This window comes from Rattus rattus, chromosome 4 (assembly GCF_011064425.1).
Source record: "Rattus rattus isolate New Zealand chromosome 4, Rrattus_CSIRO_v1, whole genome shotgun sequence".
Classification (NCBI taxonomy): Eukaryota; Metazoa; Chordata; class Mammalia; order Rodentia; family Muridae; genus Rattus; species Rattus rattus.
The window spans coordinates 7,582,708-7,596,027 of record NC_046157.1 but is presented as its reverse complement, the minus strand read 5'-3'; the positions used below and the strand labels follow the sequence as shown (position 1 = coordinate 7,596,027).

General features: G+C 43.1%; 1 pseudogene; it reads right to left on the bottom strand.

Moving 5' to 3' along the window:
- Window positions 1–923: 923 nt before the first annotated feature.
- LOC116897808 lies at window positions 924–1,371 on the bottom strand (annotated as a pseudogene).
- Between the last annotated feature and the right edge of the window lie 11,949 nt (window positions 1,372–13,320).

Below are 13,320 nucleotides of genomic sequence, written 5' to 3'. Positions count from 1 at the left end.
CTAGTGAGATGGCCCAGTGGTTAAAGGAGTCTGACGACCTAGGTTTAACCTCCAGAACCTACCACAGAAGGAGAGAATTATATCACATATTGTCCTAGGACTGTCACACCCTGCCACTCGCACAGCTCCTCCCTCCCCGATGCACATGAAACAAATAAGTAAAAATGAAATTTCAGGAAAAAATTATGTTCGCTAGTGTGTGCCTAACGAATGGTGACATTTAATAGTTTTATTCTTTCTTTCTTGCTCTTCGTCCAAAAATATCTACTCCTATAATGGACCTGGGCTTCGACGGCACAGGAAAAACTCACTCCAAGTTATCCAAGCTTTTCTTCTCATTACAAGATTATCAGCAGTGTGATTTGTGTGCTACTAGAAAACACAAAACCTGCAAGCAGGTAGAAAACAGACCTGCTCCTGCACTGCTTGGTAGAGAATTGTTCAGAACCTTCTATGCGCATACCAGGCCCATTTTATATAAAAGTAATATAACACTGTAGTTTTGGATTATAGCCTGATTATGAAGCCAACAGTAGATTATGAATCACTAACATACAGATAAACCCATTTCCATAGTTTAGGTCTTTACTCCTACATGGAAGCTTTTGGACAGTTGATGCAATTAATCAAAGTAGAACTCTCTTTATACGACATTTATATTGTTTCTTTCTTTCTCTCTCTCTTTCTTTCTTTCTTTCTTTCTTTCTTTACTTTGGTAAGCATCACTTCAGCTAACATACTTGTGGACAAATCTGTTTAATCATTGTGTCTTTGTCTTCGTTGTTATTGTATTAGTCTATATGACTCAACGGGGAGCAACTGAGTAAGAGACAGTCTCTGTTTCTATTCACCAGGCATGTGCTGTCTACGTGGTCATGGGTAAATAGGAATGGTATTTATAATTTTTTAACTTAAATTCTTTTGGCAGTTCTGTAACTTTATTTGGCATTCAGCAGTTAGTTCTCATCCACATTGACCGTCTGTAGATTTTTGAATATGGTGACAGGCTTAGAAGTTACCAGTGTGTAGAGCTTGTTTGGTGAATCCTCATCCTTGTTACGCTTTCGGGACAATTGTACTTGGATGCGTACTCCTTATTCCCACGGTCCAGATGGCATTATTGAGCCTGGTGTCGATGCGCACATCTGGAGTCCCCATCTCCTTCATGGCAAATTTCCGAATTTCTTTGAGTGCCTGAAGGGCATGCTTCTTGAATCCCACTCCATGAATGCGCTTGTGAATGTTGATGGTATATTCGTTGATGGCAGAACGGTCCTTCTTCTTCTCACCACCCTTCTTTGCGGGAGCCATTCTGCCGGGCCCAAGTTGGAAAGGAAGGGCGCGAGGGATTGTGGGATGGAAAGTCGCCATTTTTTTTCTTTTTTTTTAATTTAAAAATATTCCATTATTTATTTATTTATTTATTTATTTATTTATTCATATCCCAAATGTTGGCCCTTACTTATTTGTTCCATGTGCATGGGGGTGGGAGGAGTTGTGTACAAGGCTAGGTGTGCTCACGGGAGGACAGTGTTTCCCCAGCAAGATTGTAAGGACATAAAAGTTCACAATAGCAATGAGTGAGTCACTAGCAACAAGCGTCACTGGAATGCCACAAGCACAGTAGACAGAAACCTTTCTCATGTGTAATGACCAGGAGGGGCTATTAAGCGTCACGTGTGGGGCTCTTCCTTGGGCAATGGATCTGAATTCTGAGGGATAAGAAGGTGTTCTTCCCTGTGAGTAAAGGTCCCAAGCTCTTCTCAGTGAAGCGAAGCATCAGCTTTGTGACAGGCACTGTGCTGTGTGCTAAAGAAGAAGAAACAAAGTGCTTGTTCTACTGGCAAGATGTCTCAGGGAGCAAAACGCTCTGCTTCAGGAGCCCGGTGAGCCCCCAGAAAAGTGGCAAGAGAGAGCTGATTCTGAGAGTTACCCTCTGACCCTCATGCATGTGCCCTGGCATGCAGGCTGTGCCCACAGATCCTACACACAAAATAATAATAGGTTTTCTAAAGAGCTTTTAAAAGCATACCCATGCCCTAGGAAGCAGAAAATTTAATTTTTGAGCCTAACCACAAAAGAACATCTAAAGGTTAGGCTCTGGCTCAGACCTGGGTGGAGGAGGCTGGGTAGAGGGTGGGGATTAGCAAGGATTCCAGAAGGACTTGGACTCTGAGACGAACTTTGAAGAATGAATAGGAGTTAGTTCCACGAAGAACTAGGGAGTTCAGGTAGATCACCTGTTCAAGGCCTCAAAGGAAGAGCACGTATTGTAGAGTCAGGAAAACTAGAAATCCAACCCAAAACATCACTCAGAAGGCTTTTCAGGTCCAGGGAGACGGCTCTGATGGTTTGTTTTGTAACCATGAGGACTTGGGTAAAATCCTCAGCACTTCTGTGAAAAACTGAACCTGGTCACAGATGCATGTTGCAGGGAGGGCAGGGAGAGACAGGGGGATCCTGGAAGCTTCCTGTCTAGCCAGACATAAAGGAAAATGTCTGGTTCAGCGGGAGACTCTGTCTCTAGTGAGTAAGGTGCAAAGGAACAGAAGTGGATATCCACTTTCTTCTGGTTTCTTCTACCTGCATGGCCACCTGAACACTTATGCACATACAACACACACATACATATGCGCGCACACACGCACACACACTCATGAACACATATAATACAACATACATGCACACATACACCTACATGCACACACATACATATGCACACACTCACACATGTGCACACATATGCCCGCACATACTCAAACATACACATGCATGTGAACACTCGAATGCACACATTCTCCCACATCCTTTTAAATGAACGCTTGAACGTCAACCCATTTCCTGAAGAGTCACTTGCCCCGGAGGCTTGTGGAAGATCCCAGATCGCACAGGACTACAGTCAGTCAGAGATGAAAGAGAAGACAGCCATCCCTAGGGAAAACAGGCTGAGGTGCTCAGTGATGACACCCTTGTACCAGGGTACCTGGCTTGCAAACTCAGCAAGCAGCAACATAATTTTTAAAGTGTTCTTTTTGGAGTTAAGATACCTAAGTTTGGAAAAATTATTTTGACTAATCAGGCCCCAAATAGTATAGGTAGTTTTTGTTTTGTTACTGGGGATAGAACTCAGGGCTTGGAACATACTGGGCAATCGTTCTACCCCTACGCTATCGTATCTCTCTACTTTTATATTGGTTTATATCATCATATATTTTTATATTATTTTTGTAAGCAGGGCCTTGCACATGCTTAGCTATTATTGGATAGTTATTGGACAATTTGCATTAAGCAATTTGTAACCATAAGGACTTAAGTTCAAATGGATAATGCAGTTCCTTTTAATGCCTCTCTCCCTGGGTCTGTTAAATCTGACCGGACCCTGACTAACAGTCATGAGTGAGGGAAACCTGTAGCAGAGATGGAAATAACCATGGGACAGAAAAGATGAATCTGAGCTATTTTGAAGATTCAAGAAATCAAGTCTCAATGAGCAATCAATCATGGTTGCCTAGGGAGAGAGGGGTTGAGAATGACCCAGAATATCCCAGGGTCTGTGACTGGGTGAAGGTCTTTCATTGTTATCGCCAGAATGGGAAGGATGCTGTCTGAACCAGCTGTGTCTGGTTTTTTGATGTCTTAGCCAATGGACTGAAGAAGCACATACAGATTGTGTGGTGGCAAGGGACACTTATTTAGATTAAGGAAAGTGGTGATGTGGATCAGAGATGCTGCAAGTGACAAAGGGACTCCCTGAGTTAGAGTTCTCAAGGGCACCGGGTTTCTGTTTGGGTACCTTATGATGTCTAGGAGAAGCTAAGGGTGTAGCAAGGGTGGTTCTCTGTTCTAGCTGACACCTGGGTTATGTAAGCAGTTCTACTGAACATGTCTCTTCCCTATGATGCATGTGGTATTAATCACATGTATGCTGATGTATAATCATAGGTATAAGATAGTAAATAGATTACTCTAAAAGTTCATTCAGAGGGCACAGTTTGCCACATTGTACATGCACCCCAGGCAAGCATCATTGACTTTACTTGTCTACCAGGCCCAGCGGGCAGACAGGTTCCAGCAGGGAAGATAAGGATCGGGCAGAGGGGAGTAATGGTCAGAGACAGTGGCTGCGAGATTTCCGCATCTCTAACTGACTAGCAGCCAGGATGTTTCTTTATTGATACAGATTCCACAGAAGAGGCAAACTTAAGATTTCCAAAGAAATACAGATCGTGTCACTTTGTCCCTGGACAAGAGTTACCAGTACAGAGAAAATAGGTATTATCAATCTCAAATCATTCCAGTCTGTGTGAGCATTTATGACATATGGCATTCTATTCTTTAGAAAAGTGAAGCATTAAACAGAGAGAAAAATATCTGAGTCAGTCTAGGCGGGCTCCCAAGCATGGAACAATGCACAAGTACAGCTTGTGAGAGCCTCGCTTAGAAGCTTTTCCAAGCCGCAGGCTGGCCGGCTCTGTTCATTTGTTTTCTAGTTAAAAGACTTCACTGTAACTTTATGTGTGCTAGTCTCCTTACAATTGACAAATTCTTATTTATATATCAGTTTCATACAATCTCTTTATATTATCAAAGGTTGTTTTATGCAAACTAATTTTGTTAGTAAGTTTTTATTTTCCGGGGTCAATGTCTTGTAGACTACATATAGAAGCATGTAATCTGATCTGTTGCCAAAACTATATATTACATAATTTATATATCTACATAATAATTATATATAATAACAATTAGTGAAAAAAGAGGACTTGAATTTGAAGGAGAATAGGGAGAGTTATGTGGGAGGCTTGAAGGGAGGAATGGGAGGGGAGAAATATAATTAAATTATAATCTTTTTGAAAATTTAAATTATTTATTTTATTCATTATGTGTGTGTGTGTTTGTGTGTGTGTGTGTGTGTGTGTGTGTGTGTGTGTGTGTGTGTGTGTGTGTGTGTGTGTGTACATGGAGGCCAGAAGGGGACATAAGGTTTTTTGAAACTAGAATTACAGGCAGTTTTGACACCTGATGTGAGTGCTGGGATTTGAACTCTAGTCTTCTTTTTTTTTTTTTTTCTTTTTTTTCAGAACTGGGGACCGAACCCAGGGCCTTGTGCTTGCTAGGCAAGCGCTCTACCACTGAGCTAAATCCCCAACCCCAAACTCTAGTCTTCTGATTAGAGCAGTAAACACTCTTTATTGCTGAGCCATCTCTCCAGCCCATATTCGTCATCTATTTTTTTTTTTTTAAACAAGAATGTAGTTGTCCTAGTTAGGGTTACTTATTGCTGTGATGAAGCACCATGACTAAAAGCAACCTGGGGAGGAAAGGGTTATTTGGCTTACCATGCCATTGGTCATCCCTGAAGGAAGTCAGGACAGGAACCCAAGCAGGGCAGGCACCTGGAGGCAGGAGCTGATGCAGAGGCCATGGAGGGGTGGTGCTGACTGGCTTGCTCCTCATGGCTGACTCAGCCGCTTTCTTACAGAACCCAGGACCACCACAGCAGGGATAGTGCCACTCACTGTGGTTTGGGCTCTCTAACAATCACTAATAGGAAAATGTCCTACAGTTTGCCTACAGCCCAATCTTTTTTTTTTTTTTTTTTTTTTTTCTTTTTTCCGGAGCTGGGGACCGAACCCAGGGCCTTTGTGCTTCCTAGGCAAGCGCTCTACCGCTGAAATAAATCCCAGCCCCTACAGCCCAATCTTACGAAGGCATTTTCACAATCAAGGCTCCCCCTTCTCTGATGCCAAATTGAAATAAAACTAGCATTTAGAAAATTATTTTTTTGAAACACATAAAAGTAGATTTTTGTTCTTTAAAAGGCTGAGAAGTAGGGAGAGCGGCCTGAGGGAAATTCAGGGTCAGTTCCAGTAACCCACTGGAGATTCGGTGTAACTTCTGAGGACGGTCTGAAAGTGTTTGTAGTAAGTGCAGAGAGGCTCAGGGTGGAGAGAGAGGTGGGGAAGGAAACACACAGTGATAAGATGGTCAGTGTTGGACCCTATGTGACAGTGGTCCCTTAAGATGGTAACAACAGAACATTTCTCATCACTCGGGGACATGATAGCAGTGGGGCAGCGTGATAACGGGTGGGGCAGCATGGCGTCTCCTGTGTTTTGCTGATGATGTTGAGCAGTGTCAGAGCTGCCAACCACACTGATTGCCCCAGCAACGACTCCATACTTAGACCTTGGTAATGACAGCAAACAAGAGCCGATTTGTGAGTTTTCTGCACCTGACTTTGTCTCCATTCTAGCGTCAAGTCCTTCTGATTCCTAAGGGAATTTACTATCAAGACAGTAGGCACGGTGCCCCGGTTGCAGCCACATACATCTTATGATTATTATGTCTCTAGACCATATCAAGAGGCCTGTCTGGGAGATTGTGTGAAAGTAACTGCTGTGATGTTTATTCTATTAACCCCCCCCTTTTTCCCCAATCTGGACTTGGTAGAAAGGCCCTGACAAAGAAGGATAGTCAGGCCTTCTGCCATCAATGATGTGGTAACCTAAGAAACACTCTCAAGCATTCACAAAGGCTCCATTTAATGACCTTCAGGAAGGATTTCCCTAGCCAGGTATGCTGATCTTTAATCCCAGCATTCAGGAGGCAGGTGGACCTCTGTGAGCTAAAGGCCAGCTGGTCTACCTAGTGAGTTCCAGGGCAGCCAAGGCTACCTAGAGAGACCCTCCAGACATGTGCCATTAAGTGCATTGGTGCCAACTTCAGCCAAGTATCTCTGAGCATGTTTCAGGTTTTACCCATGTATGTTTGTCCAGAAAACATGACAATAAAGATTCAGTGAACATTTACTATATTTCTCGTGCTGACTAGTTTCATGTCAGCTCAACACAAGCTAGAGTCATTCTGGAAGCAGAAACCTCAGTTGAGAAAATGCCCCTACCAGGTGGGCTTGTGAGCAAGCCTCGGGTACATTTTCTTAATTAGAGATTGGGGTAGAATGGTCGGACTCGCTTTGGACAGAGCCTCTGCCCATAGTCCAGACCAAGAGGGAATAGCCTAGTGCTAACTGTGCCCTTTGGGTGCAAGGACCTAGGAGCAATCAGGGGTAGGACTCTTTGATTCCTGCCCACTCCTAGAGCTAGAAAACAGTGTCCAGGAGCACCTACACCTGAAATCAGAGCACCTGTTCTCAGGAAAGGCTGAAAGAAAACAGGAAAACAGTTCTACAGGAGTGCTGACACAGAGGCCTACAGCAGGGTCAAGTCACTCTCAGAAACAGCAAGACAAGCAAACACCAGAGACAACCCAATGGCTAGAGGCAAGCACAGGAACCTAAGCAACAGAAACCAAGACTACTTGGCATCATCAGAGCCCGGTTCTCCCACCAAAGAAAATACTGGATATCCAAACACATCAGAAAAGCAAGATTTAGAATTAAAATCACATTTTATGATAATGATGGAGGACTTTAAGAAGGACATAAAGAACTTCCTTAAAGAAATGCAGGAAAACACAAGTAAACAAGTAGAAGCCCTTAGAGAGGAAACACAAAAATCCCTGAAAGAATTACAGGAAAACACAACCAAACAGGAGAAGGAATTGAACAAAACCAGTCAGGATTTAAAAATGGAAATAGATACAATAAAGAAAGCCCAAAGAGAGACAACCCTGGATATAGAAAAGCTAAGAAAGAGACAAGGAGTCATAGATACAAGCATTACCAACAGAATACAAGATATGAAAGAGAGAATTTCAGGGGCAGAAGATACCATAGAAAACATTGACACAACTGTCAAAGATAATGTAAAACACAAAAAGCTCCTAGTCCAAAACATACAGGAAACCCAGGACACAATGAGAAGATCAAACCTAAGGATAATAGGTATAGAAGAAAGTGAAAACTCCCAATTTAAGGGGCCAGTAAATACATTCAACAAAATTATAGAAGAAAACTTCCCTAACCTAAAGAAAGAGATGCCCATAAACATACAAGAAGCCTACAGAACTACAAATAGATTGGACCAGAAGAGAAATTCCTCCCGTCACATAATAGTCAAAACACCAAATGCACAAAACAAAGAAAGAATATTAAAAGCAGTAAGGGGAAAAGGTCAAGTGACATATAAAGGCAGACCTATAAGAATCACACCAGACTTCTCACCAGAGACTACGAAAGCCAGAAGATTCTGGACAGAGCCACCCCTAGGCTGCTTGGTGGTCCTGGAAGCTACAATAAAGTAGGCTGAGCAAGCCATGTGGAGCAAGCAGGTTTGCGGCAGGCAGTACTCCCCCATGGCCTCTGTATCAACTCCTTTCTCCAACCTCCTGCCCCGCTTGAGTGAGTGCCCTGACTTCCCACAATGATGGACTGGGATGTAGAGGTTTAAGCAAAATAAACTCTTTTTTTTTTTCCTTCTTATGTTGCTTTTGGTCATGGTGTTTAATCTCAGCAATAGAAACCCTAACTAAAACTCTTTATAATCTACAGCCCCATCACCATATTATAGCGTGCGCGCGCACATACACACTACCACCGCCTTTGCCGCTAGCGCCGCTGCCGCTGCTGCTGCCACCACCGTTGCCACCACCGCCACCACTGCCGCTATTGTGGATGAAAACTCCTGAGTACCAGATAAATTTACAAAATTGCAAAGGAAAAAAGAAATGAAGACGTCTGATGATGCGCTAGCTCCTCGGAACTATTACTGTTGCTACACAATACACAACTACAATTAGGGAAGGAGCAGGTGGATGGTGTAACTGGAGGCAGGTAAGGCTTACTCACAGCAGCAAAGAAGGCAGGAAGGGCAATTTGCAAACATACCGGAGGGAGTTCTTAGCTGATAGCATTTTATTTGGAACTGAGATAGTCATTTTTTGAGGACCGAGACAGGCCTGTGATGGGGGACCAGAGAGGAGCAAACATAGATTAACCTTTAGAGGGGCTGGGAGACACTCACGGGGAGATGAAGAGAGTGCTTGCTGTCCGGGCCTTGCTATTGCTCCATCTAAGGACACAGAGCAGTCACCAGTTCATCGGGAACGAGGTAGGAAAATCCTTCAGCGAGATCCTCAGGCTGGAAGTGGGGAGGAGAGAGGGGGAGGTCAGGAGCTGTGGAGGATGCTTATGTGAGCATCTCTGAAAGAAGTGATGGGGCAGGAGCCCACGGACAAGGAAGGGAAGCAGGAGGTGTCTGATAGATTGGGTAATGTGAATGCACAGGGACCAGTCCTCACAGGGAGGCCGAAAAACAAGATGAGCTGATCAACATTAGTGAGAGATGGACAAGAAGTGGGTGGGGAAGAAAGAGAGAAATGAAGGCGGAGTGTGGCGGGCAACCTTTGTTACCAGGATAGAGACATCTTGGGGCAGAGGATGAATAACAAGGGAGTGGATAATTATTTCTAACAATAACAATTAGAAATAAAGCAGAGGTAGAGAAGAGAAGGTGGTGACATTCAGAGGATGGCTATGGGTAGGGCAGGGCAGGGCAGAGCAGGGCAGGGCAGGGAGCTGGGTATGTGGAGGAGGCAAACACAGAAGGAGAGTGACCAACTCGAGCATAGAAGTAACCTGGTGAGCATGGAAGAGTCCCTGAGGGTCAGGGTAATTGAAGTGAGGGCAAGAATGGCAACCTAAGGTCCGTGGTACAAGAGCATTTCCCAGCACACCTCTCTGGCCTTCAGTGAGCATGCACAGACCTGCTTCCTCCCTGCTGAGAGGAAGTGTTGTTTTACTGTAGTTCATTCCAACAATTAAAAACACGAAGCCTTTCTAAGTATAAGATCACACCATAGAAGAACAAGGAGAAAACGGTAGGAAGATGAATTAGAACGGACCAGACCAACTACTGCATGTGCACAGAGAGAAACAAAACAAGGGGTTCGTGCCATCGATCGAACACCTCCAGAGAAACAGAAAGCTTTTCCAGTTGGATGCAGGGGAGGCTTTCTGACCAGGGATATGTAAGATGCTCTATGTCAGTCATTCTCAACCTTCCTGATGCTGTCACCCTTAATACAGTTCCTCGTGTTGTGGTGACCCCCCACCCTCCACACCATAAAATTATTTTTGTTGCTACTTTGTAACTGTAATTTTGCTACTATCGTGAATCATAATGTAAATATCTGGTATGCAGGCTATCTGATATGTCCTCCAAAAGGGTCGCAACCCTTGGATGGAGAGCCATTAGTCTGGGAACAGGACTGAAATGGATGCTGCTGGCGGATAGGATAGGAGGGTGAGCAGGGCACAGGAAGTTGCACAGGGACCATGCCTTGGGATGTGTTCAGAGGACGCTCCTAGCTAAATCTGTTAAAGTTCAGTATGCACTGGGGATAGAATAGAAAGGGAAAATGGATCGGATTCTGTAACAACTGGAATAGCAGGAAAAGGAGCATAGAGTTTATCCAGACGCTAAATGTTGCCGATTAGGTAGCCATCAATAGTTACTTTTGCCTCTTTTCAGCACCGAGGATAGCCCCTGGCCTTGTTCAAGCTGGCAGTTCTTCTGTGCTACATCCCTAGCTCTAAGATACTTTATTTCGTGCTACTACATGCATGACTGTTAATGATATACTTGCTTATCAATAATTTATATGCTGTTATTGGTTGGAGCTGATATCTCTCAAAGGTATGTGCTAAAGGCCACATCAGCAGCTGGCATTTAGTTAGAGCCCTGCAAGGGGCTGAATGTCCCTTTCACAGGGGTCGCCTAAAACCACTGAAATACATCACTATTTACATTGCCATTCATAGGAGTAGCAAAATTACAGTTCTGAAGTAGCAGCAAAAATAATTTATCGTTTGGGGTCACCTCAACTGTATTAAAGGGTCAGAGCTGTAGGGAGTTTGAGAACCAGTGATTTAGAAGAAATAGGTGTCTGTGATGACAGCACCCTGTCTCTGGTGGAATCATCTTCCTGATCCTTGTCACTGATGTCTGACCCTCCGGTCTCTCCCTCTCTGTTGTTAGTCCTTAGCTCTTAGCTTGCGTACTTGCCCTCAACTCTCACCCACACTGCCTTTGTTCAAGTAATTAGGTCAGTTTACCAGCAGCTTTTGACATGTAAAATACAATAGTTTTTCTACAGAAGGGATACAGGAGGGTTGGGAACATAGCTCATTGTACAGTGCTTGCCTAGCATGTGTGGAGCCCAGAGCTCAATACCAGCACTGCACAAACAAACAAACAAAAATCAAAACAGTAATGCATGAAATCATAGAAAATGTAGCAAATAGAAGTAAATACTAATTGATTAAAGCAAAACCCCTCATATTCCATAACCAGACATATCAGTTTAGCGTTTCCTTTTCTATTACCTCATCATTCTTTAATGTCTTCACATGTTCGTGTAAGTTAATTTTAGACAACCAAGATCATGCTATTTTTTAAATCTTCCCTTTCATTACAATACACTGTAAATATTTTCCTGGGTGAATTGTTAGTTTTTTTTAAATTTGAAAATTTGTTTATTTTTATTTTATGCATGTGGGTGTTTTTCCTCCGTGTATGTCTGTGCCTATAGAGGACAGAAGAGGGCGTTAGATGCCCTGAGACTGGAGCTTCAGACGGTTGTCAGTCTGGTAGGTGCTGAGAACCTAACCAGGGACATCAGGAAGAGCACACAGCACTCTGTCGTTAGTGTTAATGACAGGATTTTAAATTTCTGCCAAGTATTCCTTGGAAGTGATACGACACCAGCTTGCTAGATAGCTTCTATACCATAAGTTATAAACAATTTATCTTTGTAGTTTTTAATTACTTAAAGTAATACTATGATGAACATTGTGGACCTTCTTAGCTTTAGCAGGCCATGTAAAAAGAGAGCTAGAGTTATCAGTTGTTGACTGAATATTATAAACACATGTACACATATACATGTATGCACACACATACATATACATGTATGTACACACATGTATGCATACACACAGTACATACATATATGCATACACACATATACATGTATGCACACACATACATATACATGTATGTACACACATGTATGCATACACACAGTACATGCATATATGCATACACACATATACATGCATGCACACACATACATGTATGTACACACATGTATGCATGCACATAGTCATACATGTATGCATATACATATACATGTATGTATACACATGTATGCATACACGCAGTACATACGTGTATGCATACACACGTATACATGTGTGCACACGCACATATACATGTATGTACACACATACATATACATGCATGTACACACATACATGTATGCATACACACATATGCATGTATGCACACACACATAAATACTGAGAGTTACAACCCAGTGTAATATGTCACATATCCCTAGCAGTTCTTAGATCCAGGTACAGAAAGTACAGCCAGAAGTGGGAAAAATAGTATATTCCATCCCGAATAATATTTTATAGAACTGGTGTTTTGAGCCAGGCATAGTGGATTATATGTTTGTAATCCCAGCACTTGGGAACTGAGACTGGTCTATGTAACAAGACCTTGCCTCAACAAAGCCAAAATTGATGTTGAGTTATATATAACATAGGCTGATAATTCACTTTGAATTTTTGAAAGTCTTTACAATTTACTTGTGATTACTACAATTTGAAATAAGTGGGTCATTTTCTCGATTGGTGATTGATGTGAGAGGGCCCAGCCCACTGTGGGTGGTGCCACCTCTGGGAAGATGGTCCTGAGTTGTACGGTAAGCAAACCAAGCCAGCCATGAGGATCAAGCCAGTAAGCAGCGTTCCCCCATGCCTTCTGCCTCAGTTCTTGCCTGTAGGCGTCTACCTTGAGTTCTTACCCTGGCTTCCCTCCATGGTGGTGATCAGGACTTGTAAACCAGATAAATCATTCCTTTCCAAGTTGCTTTTGGTCAAAGTGTCTATCCTGACATATCTGTCCATGTAGGTGACTGGCAGTGACAGTACAGATATAGAAATGCACCTGAAGCCTAGTGGAGAATAGACGTTATTATAAAGCCACAGAGGAGGCAAGTAAAGGAACATAGCATATATCTAAGGCTTTAATTTAGGAAGGAGCATTTTTCAAAATACTAAAGATGATCTTAAGAAAATATAAACTCAGTGGGTGGATCATGCCTGTACATCCAGTACTTGGGAGGCTGGTGCAGGAGGATGAAGAATTGGAGTCCAGGTTGAGCTTCATCATGAGTCCCAGGTTAGCCTAGGCTAAACAGTGAGCCTCAAACAAGGACGATGACAATGATGACAGCCAACAGCAGCAGCAGCAGCAGCAGCAGCAGCAGCAGCAGCAGCAGCAGCAGCAACAGCAGCAGCAAATAGAAAATGTCAGGCAGAACTGACATAAAGAAGTTCTATGAGGGTTGGGG